At 37.0% G+C, this 8,912-nt stretch overlaps 1 long non-coding RNA gene across 2 annotated transcripts; it reads left to right on the forward strand.

The window, feature by feature from the left end:
* The first annotated feature begins 5,382 nt into the window (after positions 1-5,382).
* Positions 5,383-8,701, forward strand: LOC113353566. 2 transcript variants are annotated; one of them, XR_003361375.1, is made up of 8 exons: positions 5,383-5,676; positions 5,820-6,498; positions 6,830-6,955; positions 7,117-7,271; positions 7,377-7,453; positions 7,658-7,716; positions 8,041-8,150; positions 8,445-8,701. It is a non-coding gene; the product is annotated as an uncharacterized LOC113353566 (long non-coding RNA). The 2 variants fall into 2 exon arrangements; XR_003361374.1 differs by having other exon boundaries at positions 5,820-6,955.
* The last annotated feature ends 211 nt before the right edge of the window (positions 8,702-8,912 follow it).

Here is an 8,912-nt window from a genome sequence, read left to right on the forward strand (position 1 = left end):
GCCTTTGTTTTTGGTTTTGGGTTATACTATTTTGGTAATGATGATCATCATGGTACTGAATTTGGTACAAATTTAAGTCAGCAGTTTGGAATTTCCTGTTAACTAGAGAATGAATGTATGGATTGTTGAAAAAATTGATTCTTAAATCATGGTGGGGTTTATATGCAGATGGGTTTTAGCAATGTCGGATGAGTTTGAATTTGGCTTTACTGATTGTTGAATTAATATTCTATCATGTTAGGATTAGTAATAATAGTACTAGGCTTGCACATAGATTTTTTTTTTAGAATTGGGCATAAAATAGTCTTTGAATTAATCTTACTCCAATAACATTTTATAAACTGGAGTAATACCCTAGTTTTTACCATCTTAACCAGCATTTTATATACCCTATTGATTCAATAATTCAGCCGTTCCTACCAATCTCTACTTTACAATCATTGGAATTTTAGAATCATTCAACAAGAACATTGCTTGTTTGTACATCTATTGTATTCAATCCAGTACTACTGAAATCAAAAGAGCAATAAAGACTGACAAATTTCTTCAAACCCTTCATACCTACATCCATCACAAGTTTAATACTACTGAAAATTCAAACAACTAGAAGAACACAACTAGTTTAATTACATCTAAAAAAGAAAACAGAATACGAATTCTAAACACCCGACAGGCTACCAGTGCAATTACAACTTTCTTTTTACAACCAAAATTCAAAGCTGCAACATTACTAATCTACCTGACATAAAATGCAACTCTCCCAGCTACTATCCAAACAATGCACCTGCTGCAAACTGAACCCCAAAATCACCTTACATCTTCTAAGATCTTCATCAAAACCATGCATCTATCAAACAAAACATAACCACCAAATGTCTGAAATCGAACCCCATTCTAAATACACTTCTTCAGCAACATAAAGTACCATCAACCCCACAAGTTTTCACGAAGATGCACAAGAGAAATAGTAATCAAAATATCACATTAATCTAGTTCTAAGGGATTTGGCAGTACCTATAATGCAATCACCAAGAATCGCCATCACTGTTGCTGCGGTAGTTTAACTCATCATCTTCATGGTAGGCACCAGTACCATCATCATTGTCTGAAGATGTGTAGGGACCATGGAGATCATCATCTTCGGTTTCTTCTTTCTCATCTTCTGCTTCACTGCAAACCACCATCTCACCACCGGAAAAAACAGGCTCCCCATCGAGGTCTAACCCAGTAATCTCCTCTCCGTTAGAATCCATGTTCAGGGGTTCTAACATGGTTCGAGCAAACTTACGAGGGTTGTTCTTCTTTTTGGCGAGATAGCACTTGTACATCACATCTTCAAACTCTTTCCTTTTCCTCTTCTTCCTCTATGCTTCTTTTGCTCTCATCTCTCTTCATCGAATCATTACTTCTCTCCTCATCTTCTACTCCTTTACAGTTCTTTTCTTTATCTTCACTATCACTTTCAGTTGCACTGCGAGTTTTCCCCATGAATATTTCCACTCTCCTCGTAGTTGAAGCTTCTTCCTGTGTCGACGTGCCTCTTTGGCATCCAACTTTCTCATCCACAACTGAAATTCCTCATCATTTTCAACCCTTAATCTTTCAAATTCTTCTCGCTCCTCTTGCTATTTCTTCCTTATATTCTCCTGATTCAGAAAAGGAATCAAACTTTCAATCTCAGAGCTTGATAAAGTCCTAATTGTAAACTTTGCACGTACCGTTGCATCTGAATCGGGTGGTGGCTCGTTGTGATTTCCATTTGCAGAACTACTAGCATTCTCTGCCACTATCTGTTTTCTTAATCTCTGTTTCTATGATTTCTTCTTTTGGTATAATAATCCGTTTATCCCCCTGCCTTGTTTAAATAATGGTAGTAGCTTAGCCATAAATGGTCTTTTATGGAGCTTGGTCAAGTGTCTGTCGCTTGGCTATTAACGCCTTCTCAATGCCATGCGCACCCTCTTCAAATCCGTCATTACTCTGCTAAACCCTATTTCCAAAGCCTAAATCTAGTCGCTTAATTCATTATCTTTTACTCCAATTAAGAGGTGCATTGCTAGGTCAACCATTTGGTTTTATGCATTCGTAGAAAGCAAGTCTATCAGATGAGTTATTTATAGCCATTCAGCTGCAGGTTAACTTGGCAGAGCATCTTGGACTTGTTTTTGTTGTTGTATTCTTGTTTGCTGTTGAATCCATTAAAACACTTAAGCACCAAAATATTTTAATGGATTCAGCAGCAAGCAAGAAACAACAACAAAACCAAGTCCAAGCATTTGTACTAGTGTTTGAGATTAAAGGTGTGAAAGAGTAGTAAAGGAGGAGAAAATGGAAATATAGGTTTGGGGTAAAAGGGATGAATGAGTTGCAAAGCATGAGGAGGGAAAATTTCTTTTTTGTGAGTTACAGAGCATCAAATGATTCATCTATAGATTGTAACTATCCTTTCGTCCCTATGGAATAGCAAAAACAGGTTATTGTAACTAATCTTAAACAACTATAGACGGGCACCTTGGTGGATTGATTCGCCTTCTTACCTATCTCCTTCGAGTCGAGACCATGCGTTCGAATTTGGGCAGAAGCTATTTTATTTATTTTTTGAAAGTCAGTTAATGACTTTTGGGATGGAGAAGAAAAAGGCCCTCAACGGATTTGGGCCAGTGTTTTCGCAGTTACAACCCATTTCATGTATACCCATACCCAGTAACAAATAGAACTGGCGTGTCTATAAACGCACACTATGGACACGCATACTAGCGTGTCTAATAAAACCAACTTTTTAACCACGCATATAAACCAACGTGTCTATAAAACGCATATAAACCACGCATATAAGCCAGCGTGTCTATAAAACGCACACTATGGACACGCATACTAGCGTGTCCAATAAACTAATTTTTTTAGCCACGCAATACAACCAACGTGGCTATAAAACGCCCACTATGGACAAGCATACTAGCGTGTCTAATAAAACCAACTTTATAGCCACGCAAATTAACCGGCGTGTCTGCAAATCGAACACTATGGACACGCATACTGGCGTGTCTAATAAAACTAAATTTTTAAACACGCCTCAAGTGGCATGACTATTTTATGGACACACCACAACTGGTTAACGTGGCCATAGACTGGTTAACGTGACTAAACAGTTGATATTTTGACATACTACTAGCCCTGGCGTGGCTGTAAGCACTTATATTAACACGCCCATAGAACATGGTGCGTCTATAGGGTAGAAGTATACCCTATAGACACGCCAAAACCAAAAAGGCGTAACATGGAAATTTATATCTGGCGTGGTTAAAGGCCATTTATGTACTGTTGTACGCCTCTGATCCCGGTAGGATACTGCGCACTTGATTCCCTTAGCTGATCTCAGCTACAACTAAGAGTTGCTACGACCCAAAATCGCAGGCTTTGACAATAAACAAATCTATCTTCCACAGACAAGTCTATCAAAGGATCAATCTATCTCCCACAGATAAACCCTAACGGTTTTGTTCTGTCTTTTGATAATAATCAAGGTGAACAGGAACCAATTGATAGTCTGGTCTTATATTCCCGAAGAACAGCCTAGATTTATCAATCACCTCACAACAATCTTAATCGTATGGTAGCGAAACAAGATGTTGCGGAGTCAAAAACAATGAGACGAAGATGTTTGTGATTACTTTTTATATCTTGCCTATCGGAGATATCAATCTTAAGCCAATCAATCGGATTGTACTCGTACGATAGAAGATGCAAGATCAGATCACACAACTAAGATAAAAGTAGTATCGGTGTGGCTTCACAATCCTAATGAAGTCTTTAAGTCATTAACCTGGTTTTAGAAGAAGAAAACCAAAGGTTAAAGGAGAATCGACTCTAGCATGCAAACTAGTATCACACGTAAGGTATGGGATTAGTTTTGCACAATACTAGATATCTCCTTTATATAGTTTTTCAAACCAGGGTTTGCAATCAAGGTTAGCTTAGTAACAAAGCATTCAATATTCACCGTTATATGAAAACCTGATTTAGATTCAAGATAATATTTCTCAACCGTTAGATAGAAAACTTAGCTTGTTATACACACTTGACAATGCACGCTTCTAGGTTTGTTAACCGTACCCAAACGTATGCACTTGTTGGTTCAACAATAGTTAACCAAAAGGTTAGCCATATGAGCATTTCATATGAACCATGTTCTTATTCATCATAACTAGTTCAAATGACTTCAAATGAACTAGTTAGAGAGTTGTTCAATTGCAAGGAAATATCATGTACTACACAAGACACAATTGCAGCAAAGATGATTTGATTCACTTGAATCGGTTCATGAACTTTTATAGCCACAGTTTTCAAACTGCATTCCTTAGTCTTTTTAAGTTTAAGTTCAGAAATCATCTTCAGATATATAACCTTCTCAAGTTCGCAGACTAGGTTCGCGGACTAAAGTTACCGGGCAGAGTTTACAAACTCCAGCAGAAATTCTCGGGTTTGAGAACTTCGCCGGTTCGCGGAATGAGTTTGCGGACTTAGCTTCACGCAAGTAGTTTGTCAACTCTAGCAGAAATTCTCGGGTTTGAGAACTTCGGCAGTTCGCGGACTTGGCTCACTCCATTCTTCCAGTTTTCTTGATCAACAAAGTTCGCAAACTTTGGTTCAAGGAATAGGACTTATACATAAATGTGTTTCCACAACAATGCTTATGTCCACCATTGGTTCTGTAATCTAAACTCTCATTTAAATCATTGAAACATTTTTAGAGGACGTTATACAGTTGTTACACTATTTCTCGTCAAAGCAATTTTCAAAGTGATTGAAACATATCATGACTTTCGTCACTAGGTAAAGATAAAATGTTTAAATCGAAAAGCTTACTAACACATATTTCGAGATATAGATAGGCGAGGTATACTCAGCTCGAAATACCAAATGTGTATAATCCAAGTCTATTATATATATATATATATATATATATATATAGCATAGGAATTCTTGTCTCAAAGAGTAGGAGATAGAGTATATAGAGTTTTGAGTGACAGATAAGTTCAAGTCTTCACATACCTTTTTGTCGAGAACACTACACCATTTTTCCGGAATAGCAACTAAAATTTGCAATAGCTCTTACGCAGTTGCGAATTCGCAACTGATTTTGCAACTGCTCTAAAATTCGCAATTGCTTATAGCACTTGCAAAATTTTAACTGCAGTCAGCCTTTGCGAAATTTTTGGCCCAGTTATAATTCGCAACGGCTGACAAAAACAGGCATGTGAACCAACCGTGTGCAAGGTAACACCTGAATTGCAGGCGTGCGAACTAACCGTGTGCAAGGTAACACGTTATAACCCAAGTTTCTGTCATTCTATCCCATTTTCTCTTTCCATTCTCGAAAGAACTCCCTCCTCATGCTCCCCCCCTCCCCGTACTCATACTCTTGCAAGTTTTTACTCTCTTCTTCTTCATCATCGTTGGTCAATTGTTTCTAGCTCTATTTTTGGATGAGCTTCTCCCGGTTTGACTTAAAATCCTCCTTTCTCTCTTTCTAAATCTACCAACAAATGTAACTAGCAGATTTATTTTAGGTTTGATTTTTTTTTTCATCAGATTTATCTAATTTGTTTTTGATTTCGTGATTGATGGTTAATAATTATAAACGGGTGAAACTTGTTCTCGCATAGTTCGTATGAGGTTGGTTAATTTGATTCTGATTTTAAATTATGAATACGGATCTAGGGATTTGATAGATTTTGTTTCACTAGTTTCTAGGGTTTGTCGATTTTTAGGGATTTTTTTTTGTTTCACAGAGATTGAATAGGTGTTGTGTTTGACAGGAAGCTGATTTGGGTGATTTGGACAGGAAGAGATGGTTAATGCTGAGAAGAAGAAGTGATGAAACAATTTATTGATGGTTTCTCGAATCAGTTGATTGTAGATCTGCAGGTGAAGAAGAAATGGGTTTATGAAGAAAGAAGATGGTTGAATGAAGAAATTGCAGCAGATTCATGAAAAGCTAGGGTTTGGTGGTAATGAACAGATGAATGGAAAATGGGTTTTAGGTTGATTTTAGTTTGAACTCGAGCGTGAAAATCAAGAGCTGTTTGTGGTGGTTGTGTTCAAGAGACTCAGGAGGAACCAAAACAGCTGTTTAAATGGTTTTCTTGAGGTGGATTTGGATTTGAGATAAGCATAAGGGTTAGATGAATGTAAGTACAGGGATGAAGCAGTTATGTTTGGTGGTTCTGGTTTGTGATGAATCCAGAAATGCGGGAATACATTGCAACTGGTTTGGTTGTAGCTGAAGAGGAAGTTGCAGGTGCAGGGTCAGATGCAGTTGGAGTTGTTCTGTTCTGGATGCTACAGGGAAGAAGGTCTGGAGATTGTATGGCTAAGGTGTTAAGAATGGATGTAGTAGTGAATGAATGGGTTAAAGGATATTGATGGAGAATTTGTGTAAGCAGCTGAACTGTAATATGCAGTGACTGAAATGGTGCAGTGTCGCTCCTTATATCAGTAAGAACTTAGTTCAATAGAACAAGATAACCTTTTTCTTTTTCATTGCCAACCATTATATTTATTTATGCTTTTGTGATTATTTGTAATGATTGTACAACCAGCTGCAGAAGGGATATATATTTCTTTAAGAAATGCTTGGTCTGAATGGATACATATTTCTTTCACTAATATATTCATCTGAATGTATGAAGTATTTGATTTTCTTGCAATCGCTGTAAGTAGGTTAGCTTGTTCTTTGTTATGTTTTTGGTTGATGATGTCGTGAGTGGCTTTCACTCATTGCTTTTGGTTAGAAGAGTTTTTGGCTTTAATTGATTGTGTTTTGCAGATAAGGGAAACCAACGAAGAACTGAGATATTCTAACTGTTGGCAACTACCATTACATGGATCTATAAAAGTTGAGGTTAGATAATTCATATTGAGATACTTCATATGACTGAGCCTCATCCAGAAGGTAAGAAAGTTGCAACTCAGAATGTTACTATTTTTGTAAGGAAGTCGGCGTCTTGGTCATTGCCTGATTGCCTTGAGAAACATGTCCAACGCTCATGTCTGGGACAAACATAGATGCATGCTCGCCTTGATTGACTGTGGTTTCTCCCTTTGTACAATCAGGAAAAGGTACTGTTCTTTGTATAGAGAAGGCCTTAGCTCAATTTGGGGTTTCCCGAGAAGATGTCAACTACGTGAACGCTCATGCAACATCAACACAAGCTGGTGACTTGAAGGAGTACTAATCTATCATCCGTTGTTTTGGCCAAAATCCCGATGTAACTTCGCTGCATTAAAACTACATCTTCATTTTCTTTTTCCTTTTGGTTTTCTGTTTTTTAGGAGCATATGCCCATGCTTGATGACATGTTATGCTTTTGCAGTTGAGAGTGAATTCCACTAAGTCCATGATCGGTCACCTATTAGGAGCAGCTGGTGTTGTGTTGTTGCACTGGTGCAGGTAAATACATTTACCTTTAGCTACAAGCTAGTTTAAGATGTCTTTAAACAGTCGGTACGAAGATGTGTAGTTCATAGCTGATTGACAGAAGTCACATGACAAATTTTGCTAAGTTCAGGTTTGTTCTTTTGCTAGAATTTTGTATGTGCTATTCTTCTAAGTTTTTTATACTTGTTGTTGAACTGAAATCAAATTTACATGTAGGCAATACGGACGGTTGGGTCCATCCAAATGTCAATCTTGAAAACCCTGAGGCAGGCGTGGTAAGCTCTCTAGTATTGTTGTTTACAGTTACAAATACTTTTATTTTCTACAACTAGATGCTTGAGGACGGTTTCAATTGTTTTAGTAGTCAGGGATGATAAATTGAGATGACGTACTGAAATGGTAGTTCAGTAAAACTGAAATATAATTTGTAGTGAATGTTCTGAGTTAGTTATGGACATAACGTAGCGAAATCTAATTCCTGTCATTTATGCCCGTGTGTTAATTTCATACATAATCTTTCTATACCTGCATACTTATATGCAAAGCTTTTTATAATTCTTTTGATCCTAATCGAGGTAATTATGTGCACTCCTCCATAGGCTTTTGGATCTCAAGTTTTGTATTGCAGCAACAAAAGTAGACTTGATCCAGCATAAGTGAGTATTAATGGAGGTGCTGTGCCCATTGTGGGTGTCCTCTTAGTACACAGGTGCAAACATATTCCGTGGTTATCCAAAATGTATTTCATTAGTAAATTGTGTGTTGTAGTGTTTAGATTAGACACTAAGTTTCTATCTTGCTTCGATATGTAACTTCTGCATAATGTATCTATATATGGTAATTACCTGTTGGACAGTATCCAAGTTCCTTCTGTTTTTTAGTTCTTTTTTGCCATCTGAGCATATAATGTGCAGTCTACAAGTATATAATCCTGAGACCCTTGCAAATCACCAATCATTTATATTCTTTCTCTTGTCTAGTAATATCATCTCTTTATATTCAGGTTATACATTACGAGCTTCCTAGCACTTCAGAGATCTTTCACATAGCTCTGGTAGAACAAGATGTGATGGAAAGATGGTGATAATGAAGCCGTATTAAATAAATACTCTTTTGATGCAGAACCAATAATGCAGTGAAAGGAGTGATTCATACTCCCTGCTGACAGGTATCTATTATACTGAAAACATAAAATTAGAACCTATATATGATAGCTTATATCATCTCTGTAATTCTCTAGAATTTGAACTAGTGTGAACTCATAACTGTACTTAATAAATATATTGAAATTTTTCTATCTTTTGATTGTGCATATCATTCTTCAAAAGCTTAAGAAATGTCTCCTGAAAGTTATCATCTTCTCATTATTTAGAAGATGAACTTCATTGGGTATTGGTTGTATGTTATTGGCCTGAATATAATGTTAAAATGGAAGACTTTTTTTGTTCAGTATGGCACTGGATGTTCTCTC

Source organism: Papaver somniferum, chromosome 2, assembly GCF_003573695.1.
Source record: "Papaver somniferum cultivar HN1 chromosome 2, ASM357369v1, whole genome shotgun sequence".
Taxonomy (NCBI): Eukaryota; Viridiplantae; Streptophyta; class Magnoliopsida; order Ranunculales; family Papaveraceae; genus Papaver; species Papaver somniferum.